This window comes from Pelophylax lessonae, assembly GCF_965119305.1.
Source record: "Pelophylax lessonae genome assembly, chromosome: 1".
Classification (NCBI taxonomy): Eukaryota; Metazoa; Chordata; class Amphibia; order Anura; family Ranidae; genus Pelophylax; species Pelophylax lessonae.
The window spans coordinates 468,367,551-468,379,784 of NC_138768.1; the positions used below are offsets into that span (position 1 = coordinate 468,367,551).

At 48.2% G+C, this 12,234-nt stretch overlaps 1 protein-coding gene across 1 annotated transcript in view; it reads right to left on the reverse strand.

The window, feature by feature from the left end:
- The window catches only part of RNF126 (ring finger protein 126), a 213,661-nt gene that overhangs the window by 23,606 nt on the left and 177,821 nt on the right, over positions 1 to 12,234 (reverse strand). The gene's annotated exons all lie outside the window — the stretch shown is intronic.

The following is a 12,234-nucleotide window of genomic DNA, read 5'->3' on the forward strand; positions in this document are numbered from 1 at the left end:
TCTTTTTCAACCTGACTAACTATATGCAGCCACTGGGTAAGATTGATGACATTTCACGTACACACACACACACACACACACACACACACACACACACACACACACACTCTGAGTATAGGGAGGTTACCCCTGCTGCCCCTCTCCTCCGCTGTTGGGACAGCAAAGAGTGGAAGCCCTAATGGAAGGATGTGACGGTTATATATAAAAGTCTCTGTGCTTGTAATTAGATCAAAAAATAATGGAATTACCCAGTACTCACGTATTAAAAAGTATGTACTGATGCAGATCAATCAGTTAGTATAAAATAAACCAAAAACTGAACCGACACAGTACAAGTCGTCATATAACTGCCCCAGGATGTCCAAAGGAGGGAAGTGTATACAGGGATTTCAGGATTGAAGCAACCACGAAGTATAAGAAAAAATATAAAAGTATCTCAATCCAGGGAAAAAGAAGAAATCCAAACCAGGAGGAATATTAATACTTACAAAGCTCTGTGTGGTTTAGGGTGCATAACACAGCATAAAAGCAATGTGATCATCTGTGTGCACCTGGGCTCATTAAATGAGCCTGAATTGGACTGATAACTAGTCAATAACGGGGAGAGAAATAAAAAAAGAAAGGCAGGGCCGAGTATCTGAATGGGAAGAATCTCCAATTGGGGGCAAGCATACCAGGGCTGCCACAGCCCCCTGGGTGGGCAGTGCACTGCGATGCTGCACCCACTAATAAGGGCCAGATGTAAGTATCCCCTGTGACGTCGATTAGGGGCGGGATGGCAAGAAATATTCCATCCACCAATCAGCATTACGTCGGGCCAGTGGTGGCGCAATGTTATGCATCACCCACCCACTGCCGCATGATGAGCCACACCGACAATGGAAGTCACAAATCAAGCTGCAGCCTAAGAGGAACACCAGGGTAGAGCAGCATGGAACAGGCCTCCGGCACATGGATGGTAGAAGTGCCTGGTGGTCCCCCGGGCAGAAGAAAAGGGGAGAGAAGGCGGACAGGAGAGAAAGGTTTATCCCCTATCCCCATGGGCTACAAACACAGGGAATGTCAAAAAAATACAAGGCTTAAGTGAAAGAAACCAACCATATGTAGGCAACATACAGTACATTTAAACCGGAAAAAGTACAATATAGCAGACAGAGGATGACATAAATCAGAGGAGAACATTTCATGGAGGGATAAAGTACCATAACTAGAATACATTAATATGCCCATCCTCCTGAAGAGAACCCCTCAAGAAAGGCTCTATAGCAGGAATTCCAAAACTATGGCCCTGCAGTTGTTCAGGAACTACAATTCTCATCATGCCTAGTCATGTATGTGAATGTCAGAGTTTTACAATGCCTCATGGGATGTGTAGTTCTGCAACAGCTGCAGGGCCGTAGTTTGGGAAACCCTGCTCTATAGGAAACAATATCATTTAAACCAGGGGGATATGTAGCATTTATCCGAAAATCATTGCCTCACATTAGATGAGACTTATTCCAGTCTCCTCCACATTGGCACAGATGGATTCAATCTAATATGAGGAATTGTAAATTTCTCCTCATTGTGTAGGGTTATGGATTTGGATGTATTGACAATATTTGCATCCTACACATGTAAAAAAGGTACCCCAAAATTTGTAGGGGTCCTTTTTGGAGCTGCCGCTGAATTCACTGTGGACCAAGAGGTCCCCAATGGATCTTGTGCGTCTATATGTAAATAGAGGAGTATCGGGGACAACAATACTTCTCTGCGGAACGCAGGGCAGAAGATTCCAGTATTTTCTGACCATTTTTTTTATGTCTGTGTTGTTTCGAAAAGGTCATAATCCTGGTGGGATTATTAACTTTATGTTTTTTTTTGCTCTATGAGGAGTCGCAGATACTGGCTGTATGGAATAGCGGCAATTGGCGGTTTTGGGTGAAACCTGCTGGCATGTAGGATAGTATTGCCAGCTGTTGGTTTAAGAAAAAGGCTGCTAGTTAAATATCCTTCCTGATTTTTTTGAGATGGTAACATCCAAAAGTGGTTAGGAGTCCAAATTCTACATCATTGTAAAGCTGAGATTAAACCCATTGGTATTCAGTTTAATATATTTCTGTAGTAGGTCCAATGCATCTCACACACTGAAAATATATCATCGATGTATCCAAGCCACAAGGCGACATGTTCAGTGTAGATCGAAAATGCCTTCGATTTAAAAACAAAAATGTTCCCATTCCTCCAGGTACAGGTTGGCGTAGAATAGGGCACAACAGGTCCCTATTGCTACGCCTTCTACCTGGAGGAAGTGGGAACCGTAGAAGCAGAAAATATTTGTTGCGGAGAATAAAGTCCAGGGATTCAATGATGAATTCAGACAATCAGCTCAACTATGTTGTGAGAGGATGCGTCTAATGCAGGTAAAGCCTTAACCATGGGGCAGCGAGCTGTTAAGTGCTTCTACATCGATACTTACTCGAAAAGCAGCAATGGATACATTTAGTCCATCAAAATGTTGTAACAAGTGTATAGTAATAAATACATTATATATATATATATAAGTAAACTAATAACGTGTGGTTGGAGGTGCTCCTCCACTAATTGAGTTTTTCAATATAGATCCATTACCTGACACAATAGGCCGGCCTGGGGAAGAGATGAAGTAGAGGTTTAGTTAGGGCATAAAACATAGGCGAGTGTGGATGTTGTATACACACAAATTCCCATTGACCCTTAGAAGTTATACCACCAGTCGTGGATTTTGCCAATATGATAACTCGTGATAATTTTTTGTAAGTAGTAGAATGTTATTAAACATCTGTATATATTGTGGATTATCCATTAAAAACTGAATTTTTGTAAAATCTTACCGTAAAATTCCTTTCTCTGAGTCCTCTGACAGTCGCCGCCCACTCATACAGTCTTCACCAATGGGTATTGACCTGTTATCCTCAGGAGCAAGCTAGGCATAAGACTTGTTAAAAAAAAAAAAGCAATTTACATATAGACACACCTACAGGGGGCTGTCCCACTGGTCCAATACCCCCAGCTAGCCTCATTCCCAATTCAGTTTGGTAGCAAGCAGTAGATAGTCCATGAACCCCAAAAGAGGGGCGGGGGCGGCCACTGTCAGAGGACTCAGAGAAAGGAATTTTACGGTAAGATTTTCCAAAAATTCAGTTCTCTTACGTCCTCTGACAGTCGCCGCCCACTCATACAGTCTTCACCAATGGGATTTCCCAAAGCAGTGTAGACAGAGGGGTGGGAAGCACAACCGTCACCAAGGCAACGCTGCACCCAGGTCCGAGAAGGGAACCTCATCTGAACAGAAAGGTAAACCCTCTGGGTAACAGAAAAGCTCAACTGGAGCAAACAACCCCGGAAAGCAAATAACCAAGGAGGAAACAACCCCAACAGCCAGGGACCTGCAAAAAAACTAGGGCCCCCTTTAGGCACTGCCGCACACAGAACCCTGCGGCCAAAGGAAGCATCTGCAGATGCCAGAACCTCAAGTTTGTAAAATTTGGAAAGGGTGTGCACCGACGACTAAGTCGCAAGCTGGCACATCTGGGCCACCGAAGCCTGTTGCTGGAAAGCACAGGAAGCACTCACCGCTCTGGTAGAGTGCGCCTTGACAAGGAAGGGCGGTACCTGTTCCCTAAACGAATAGGCCTGTACAATCGGCCGTCTGATCCATCTAGAAATGGTTGCAGCAGATGCAGCCATACCCTTCCGAGGACCCTCAGGAAGTACAAAAAGAGAATCCGACTCCCTAAAGGATTCAGTGGAAGACCGGTAAACCCTGATCGCCCGGACTACATCCAAGGAATGCAAGGCACACTCCTTAGGATGCTTAGGGTTCGCACATAGCGAAAGTAAGACAATATCCTCATTAGGGTGAAAATCAGAAACCACCTTAGGAAGGAAGGATTGGTTAGGTCGCAAGACCACCTTATCCCTATGAACCACCAGGTAAGGGGAGCGGCAAGACAAGGCCGTTAACTCCAACACTCTGCGAGCAGATGTGATAGCCACCAGAAAGGTAACCTTTCCCGTCAGCAGAGGCAGAAAATTTTTTTCTGGTGCATTCAAAGGGAGGACGTTGAAAAATGGACAGGACCAGGTTTAAGTCCCAAGGAGCTAAAGGCGCTCTCCGAGGAGGAGCCAAAAGACGCATTCCTTGATAAAGGTGCCCATCAATGAAGTAGACGCCAAGGGGCGCTGAAAAAAGGATGGCCAGTGCAGATAACTGGCCCTTAACAGTGGTCAGCGCAGACGCTGGTCCACACCAGATTGGAGGAAGGCCAACACCCTCGCCACCGAAAAGGAGCGAGGATGGATGCCCCTGGATTCACACCAGGCAAAATAAGCCTTCCAAGTACGGTAATAGATCTTACCGGACAAGGCCTTCCAAGCCCTGAGCAGGGCAGGAATGACTGCCGACGAGAGACCCCGATCTCTCAAGACCTGGCTTTTAACAGCCACGCCGCTAAGGTCGGCGACCATAAAGCAGGATTGAAGATCGGCCCCTGAGACAGCAGATCGTCTCGAACAGGAGCCGCCACGGAGTCTCGACGACCAGTTGGGACGATGGCCACATAGCAAGACCGGCACTGCCAGTCTGGGACCACCAGAATCACCAACTTCGGTTCCGAGACTAACCTGCGAAGGAACCTGGCCAACAACCGAAGCAGAGAAAAGGCAGAAATCAGGCGATACTGATTCCAAGGCACCACCAGCGCATCCGAGGCGACCGCCAGAGGATCGCGCGTTCGTGCCACGAACCTTCCCACCTTGTTGGTTAGCCGAGAGGCGAACAGATCCACATCCGGGGATCCCCAGCTCGCACACAGCTTTCAAAAAACCTCCGGGTGTAGGGACCATTCTCCCTGGTCCAGGGTCTGGCGGCTCAGATGATTGGCCTGCCAATGCTCCACACCCGGAACGTGAACTGCCGAAATCGCCGGGACGTGCATCTCGGCCCCAGACAAAATTCTTGTCACTTCCTGGGCCGCCCGGGCACTCCATGAGCCCCCTTGATGATTTGATGCAAGCCACCGCAGTGGCGGTGTCCGTCTGGACCCGCACAGGGCAGCCCCGAAGATGAGCCGACCAACGGAGCAAGCATAATGTGATCGCTCGCAATTCCAAGATGTTCATCGGCAGGGAGGATTCCCCCTCCGACCAAGAGCCCTGGGCAAACAGAATGCCCAGAACGCCACCCCAGCCTGACAGGCTGGCATCCGTGGGGATCACAGTCCACAACAACGGGCGGAAGGAGTTTTCCTCCGTCAGAGTCGGGGACAGGAGCCAACAGAGAAGATCCTCTCAGACTTGGCGACTCAGAGATATAAACCTTACCAAGGATTGAGAATGCCTGTCCCACCTGGCCAAGATCCCCGATTGAAGAGATCGCGGGTGGAACTGTGCAAACTGTATTGCCGCGAAGGCTGACACCATCAACCCCAGGGACCGCATGCAGGCCCTGAGCGACGAAGAATCCTTTTCCCCGGAGGGACCTGACCTCGTCCTGTAGAGTCTGGAGCATGTCCTCGGGCAGGAAACCTTTACTTGGGTAGAGTCCAGGACCATTCCCAGATAAGGGAGACAAATATAAGGGGACAAGGTCTGAACGTTGATGGTCCATCCGGACTCCCGGAGCGTTTGAAAGGTAGTTGACAGATCGCGTAAGAGACTCGGGCTGGCACTCGATCGTAACAGGAGATCGTCCAGAGATCCCAAGACCGCAATCCCCTGCGCTCGCAACAGGGCCAGAACAGAAGCCAGCACTTTGGGAAACACCCTTGGAGCCGAAGCGAGACTGAAAGGTAACGCCACAAACTGATAGTGACCCTCCGTGATTGCGAATTGGAGGAACCTCTGAAGACACGCAAAGATAGGGATGTGCAAATACGCATCCTCGAGGATGGTGGAAGCCTGGAATCTCCTGGACTTAAGGAGGCCACCACCGAACTGAGGGATTCCATGCGGAACTTTTGAACCCCCGTGAATTATTTCCAGAACCCACCTGTCCGAAACCCGGAGCAGCCAAGGGTCTAGGAAACCGCGCAGACGTTCCCCACCCCCACCCCTGTAATGGGTGAGGGCGTCCCTGCAGGAGGAGGCGGAAGGACCCGCCGGGCCGGCATGGGTGGATTTTTGCTTGCCCGCCCAGGGCTACCTCTGACCACCCTGGCCCTTAAAGGGTTGCCCCTTGACCGGTGCCTGGAAGGCACGAAAGGACCCCCGATTTGGGTTAAAGGAAGGGCCCCGCTTACCGCGGGAAAAACTTACCCCAGGGGTTCTGGGGCAGCAGAGAGTTTGTCCCCAGTGCCTCCTTTAACCAACACATCCAGGGAATCCCCAAAAAGACGATTCCCCTCATAAGGGATGTTAGACACCGTCTTCCTGGAGTCTGGTCAGCCGACCAGCTCATCAGCCACATTAAACGATGGAGCAGCACCATGACACCAGACAGCCGAGCTGCTAGAGGAGCCTCCTCCAAGGCCACGTCAAACAGGTACAAAAAAACCTGCCAGACGCATCTGCTCCACCATCTCCACAGTAGTCGGAGGGTGGGAATCCGCCTCCAGAGTGCGTTTGAGCACTAAACACCGGAGAATCCTCCGAGGGCATGAGAGTGGCCTTGTTTAACCTGGACACGTGCGATCCACTTTAGGAGACCCGGTCCATCGCGAATCCGTAGGAGACGTGAAAGGGCAACTGAATTGAAACAGTTTTGGTACCAGAAGAGGGCGCATTAAATGTACGCCATTGTTCGTTCACGGTCACGTGAAACTCAGCGGGACAAGGAAATACCTGTGCCGCTTTTCGGGTTCTGCGAGGCCCAAGGAAGACTGCTTACCCCGGTGGGTGGGCTCATTCTCTAAATGCAGTGTCTCTTTAACTGAGGAAATAAGCGCAGACATAGCAGCGCGTTCTTTGGCAGTCTCGGGGGGACTGAGACCCCTCAGGGGGTATACTGTCCAAGGCAACCATAGCAAAAACGCACATAGTGAAAATCCTAGACCTTTAGCTAAACAGCCCGTTCTGACATCACTAAAGCCCCCTTGGACACTAAGTCGCAAGAGTAGCAGTAAGGGTAGAAGATTCAGGCGCACCTGAATCAACCACCAAAGACTGGGAGGAATTCTGCTGTCCTGGGACTCCCATGAAAATAAACAAAAGTTTGTATGGCACTGGCCCTTTAAGACGCGACGGCGGCGCTACCCACTGTCATGCAATCAGGACCATAACTGAAGCACCAACAGATATCAAAAAATAGCCAATAGCAAGAGAATATTCCCCAAGACAGCAAGAAAGACCCCCAGGAACGTTACCCTTCTCCAAAACGATTCCGCTGTATGCAGGAAAAGGAAGTGATGTCAGACCGCCAGGCAAGCACAGGCTAAGGAAAAATGGATGCCTATTGATTGCAATTGGAGGCTCCGGGAAAATGGCCGCCGACACGTGTAAACACAGAACCGTGCCACACACAAGATGGGGCCCGAACAGCGCCAATACTGCAGAGGAAAATGGCTGCTAAAGAGCCTACAGTGAGGCCAGACAGCCGCCCACACCCAACATGGCGGACTTGCGGTTTTTTACCGCAGCAGTCCGCCTTCACATGTCTGAACCCCACACAAAACACAAAAAAGTGCCGACAGGGTAGGGACCCTCACAAACCCCCACACAGTGTTCAGCACACAGTAACTCCCCAGCAGGAACCAGGAGGATGCAAGCCCCAGACACAGACATGAGGGAGGGAGAACAGACACAGCAGACTCATCCCACACAGAGGCCCCACACAGAGTACTACTTACCCGACCAAGATGGCGTGGGTGCCTCTCCACGACGGGAACCTCCCACCCCAGGTGGCGGGGGTGCCGTCCGCCAAAGACAGGACATATGCCACACACGGTCAGACCGCAACTGAGGCATCTTGGCGAGGTGGCCACCTCGCGGGCGTTCGACCCTGAGGACAGGGGCAGGTCGTTTGCGAGGCCAGGGCGTACGCATAGCCTGCTAAACGCTCGATGGCGGGCTGGGATTCCATAAGATCCTCTGTCCTGGAGTACCAGGGCGACCAGTCCGATTCTCAGCTCCGCAAACGCTGTAGTCTTCCGAAGATCCGAACTAAGCGCAGAACAAATAAAAAGCTAGTAGTGCAAGGAAAACACTTTTGCAGAAAATAAAAGTAATAAAACAGAAGAAAGGCTGAGATATGCAGCCCCAGCACAGGGAGAGCCTATCTTACTCCTATCTGGGCAGAAGACAAACTGAATTGGGAATGAGGCTAGCCGGGGGTATTGGACCAGTGGGGCAGCCCCCTGTAGGTGTGTCTATGTAAATTGCTTTGTTTTTAACAAGTCTTATGCCTAGCTTGCTCCTGAGGATAAGAGGTCAATGCCTAGCTTGCTCCTGAGGATAAGAGGTTAATACCCATTGGTGAAGACTGTATGAGTGGGTGGGGACTGCCAGAGGACGTAAGAGAAACAATATTTTTGCCCTTATCAGAGGGTTTTATCCTTAGGCTGCGGCACTTTTTTTTTTTTTTTCACGGGCGACACTTGTGTCATCCACTCCGTATGTCCGTATATACGGACATAATGTATGTCTATGGGGATTGCGGATGTCAGCGGATGACACCCCTGCCATCCAATTTTGCATCCTTTCCGTTTTATAAAACGGAAGAAAAATAGGGTTCTGTTCCGTTCCAAAACACGGAACAGAACTTAAAGGACGCAAATCGGATGTCAGCGGATGGCCATCCCATTGACATGCATGCCTGAAACGCGTCGGGTGGGAGGATTTCCTTCAAGAAACCAACATATACCTTTGAGTATATGCACCATCATTTTTTTCAACCATATATAGATTATTTGTGTTACCACATTATTTGTATTCTCCTTATCATTTATGTAATATCTCAGATTCATTGAGATCTATTTTTAACTTGTTGTTAATAATAAAAATATTTTTACTTTTATACATCTGTGGAAGTGTGCTTGCCGTTAAAGTCCCAAACCCTAGGGGGACCCTCCATTTTTTGTCTATTCAGTCCAGGGATGTTGGCAAACCACTTCCAAGTTTCCACATAGCTGGGGTATATCTCTTTGAACATTGACATGCATTATGTCCGTATATCACCTGCAAACGGATGGGGTGATATACGGACATACGGAGTGCCCGTGTGAAAGGGGCCTTATGGTGGGATTATTGGAAAGATTTTATAGTGCTGCTTTTTACCGCTGGGGATAAATTACCCTTAAGCTTTGGCATGCATTTAAATTCCTTCAGATGTAAGTTTTAGGAAAGTAGCCATATTAGAATTTAAATGTTCAGGGAGGGAGTTTGTCCGACGTATTTTTTGTTTTATTTGTAGATAAGTCTTGTGTAGTTGATAAAATAGATGGTTCCATCCCCTCTAAAACTTGGCTGATATCTAAATTTGACATTTTATTTTAAATCTCCAGGGTCATGATCCTCCAACAAGATCAAGAGGTAAATTAAATCCTCTTGTTGTTACTAATAAGCTGCCTCAGTTTTGGTATGTGGTTTGGCATATAAGCGCTTCAGTATTATTTTTCTGGCAAATAATTGTAGGTCTTTAATAGTTTCAAATTTATCAATGTTATGATCTGGGCAAAAACTGAAGCCTTTACTGAGAACTCCTATGTCAGAGGCAAGTTGGGGTGAGGATAAATCGATCACATTGAGACCAGAATCTGAGTGGGTTAGGTTTGTGCAGGTGTGTCCTGATTGAACATCATACGAGTCAGATCTAAAAAAAAAAAAATCCCTTGTGAAATTTGTGGATATTGGGAAGGAAAAGTCTCCTCCAATGTATGCAAGATGTATTTTTTGATTAAATTATATTGTTTCCTATAGAGCCTTTCTTAAGGGGTTCTCTTCAGGAGGATGGGAATATTAATGTATTCTAGCTATGGTGTGTTGTATTGAAAGTTTTTTTTCTGTGAAAGATTCTCTTCGATTTAGGTCATCCTCTGTCGGCTATATTGCACTTTTTGACCAGTTTAAAATGTACCGTTTTGCCTACATATGGCTTTTTTCCACTTAAGTCTGAATTTTCTAACATTCACTGTGTTTTTAGCCCGTGGGGATGGGAGAAACACTTTTTTCCCCTGTCCGTTTTCTCTCCCCTTTTCTGCTGCCTGGTGCAGGGGGCCATCAGACGCTTTTAACATCCACGTGTTGGTGGCTCCTATTATGCTGCTCCACTCTGGTGTCACTCTCAGGCTGCAGCTTGATTTGTGACTTTCATGGTTAGTGCGGGCTGGTGGTTGGAGGCAATGCATGGATGTCATAGCACTGCCACCCACCATGATACAGATGGGTGAATTTCTTGCCACTCTGACCCTAACTGACGTCACAGTGCTGCTCTGCTTGCAGCATCCTACCCCCATCTGGCCCTTGTCGGTGGGTGTGGCATCACCACGCCCCCCCCCCCCTCAGCATACTTACCCCCATTGGAGGCTCTTCCCATTTTGGATACTCGGCCTGGCATCTTTGTCTCCCTGTAATTGGTCAGTTTTCAATCCAATTCAGGCTCATTTAAGGAGCCCAGGTGCACACAGCTGATCACATGGGTGCATGACACAGCATGAAAGCAAACACATCACAGAGCTTTGTAAGTATTGGATTCCTCCAGTTTGGATTTCTTTTTTTTTTTTCCCCCCTTGGATTGGAATACTTTTATACTTTAAAGTGATTGTAAAAATAGAATTTTTGTAAGAATTTGCCATAAAATTATTTTCTCCGAGTCCTCTGACAGTCGCAGCCCTTCCATATGTTCTTCACTATTCGGTAATGGCGCCATCTGCAGGAGCAGAATAGGTAGTGAAAATTAATTAAAAGCTTTTAGTTAGACACACCTTAGGAGCTGTCCCTCTAGACCAGGGGTCCTCAAACTACGGCCCGCAGGCTGCATGCGGCCTGCCAGGGTCCTGAACCTGACCCGCCGGCCGGGATGCATCATTCGTGTTTTTTTTTCTGAATCACCTAATTAGAGCCAGAGGCTCTAATAGGCTTCAGAAAAGGGTGGGCCCGGGGCACAGAGCAGTAAGCCCTAGCCCACCCATTTGTGTGACAATAGCAAATGAAAATTCGCTATTGTCACACAGATCCTCCTCCTGATTGGTCGAAAGGCGAACCCATGCCATTGGCGGAGGCGGGAGGACTCGAGGAGACGCCGCCGCTGCAGGTAAGTGCACCGACTGGTCTCTCTGCATTGAAAGGGGGCACGGCACGCTGTGGTCACTCTGCATTGAAAGGGGGCACGCTGTGGTCACTCTGCATTGAAAGGGGGCACGCTGTGGTCACTCTGCATTCAAAGGGGGCACGCTGTGGTCACTCTGCATTCAAAGGGGGCACGCTGTGGTCACTCTGCATTCAAAGGGGGCACGCTGTGGTCACTCTGCATTCAAAGGGGGCACGCTGTGGTCACTCTGCATTCAAAGGGGGCACGCTGTGGTCACTCTGCATTCAAAGGGGGCACACTATACCTTGATTACTGAAGGCCCCTTTCACACTTTTGTGACCTCAAAGTCACGCAATTTTTTACAGCGTTTTTGCCGCAAAGCAATGCCTATTACATTTTTCTGTTTGCGCCCCCCCCCCCCCCAAAAAAAAATTTTGAGCACCAGCCGCCACTATATAAAAAAAACAATTAAAAAATATGCGCACTGGAATTCGTTCATATTTTTTTTCAAACTATAGTCCGGCCCCCCAACAGTGTCTGAGGGACTGAACTGGCCCCGTTTAAAAAGTTTGAGGACCCCTGCTCTAGACATTACCCTCAGCCACACAGAGCTGCTAATCAGTTTCGTAGCAAGCAGTACAGGAAGACAACCAACCCCCAAATAGAGGGACAGGGGCTGCGACTGTCAGAGGACTCCGAGAAAATAATTTTATGGTAAGTTCTTACAAAAATTCTATTTTCTCTTACGTTCTCTGACAGTCGCAGCCCTTATATATGTTCTTCACTATTGGGATGTCCCAATGCAATGCATTGCAGGTGTGGGAAAAGACGCAACCACCAACATGGCAACGCGCCAGCAAGGCCAGAAAAAACTCAGCCAACAGGGCAACAGAAGCTCAACAGGCGCTAACCCCAGAACAAAAATTTTCCCCAAGAAGATACAAGTCCCTTCAACAGACCGCAGCATGTAAAACTTTGCAGCCAAAAGGAAGCATTCGAGGATGCCAGCACATCAATCTTGTAGAATTTTG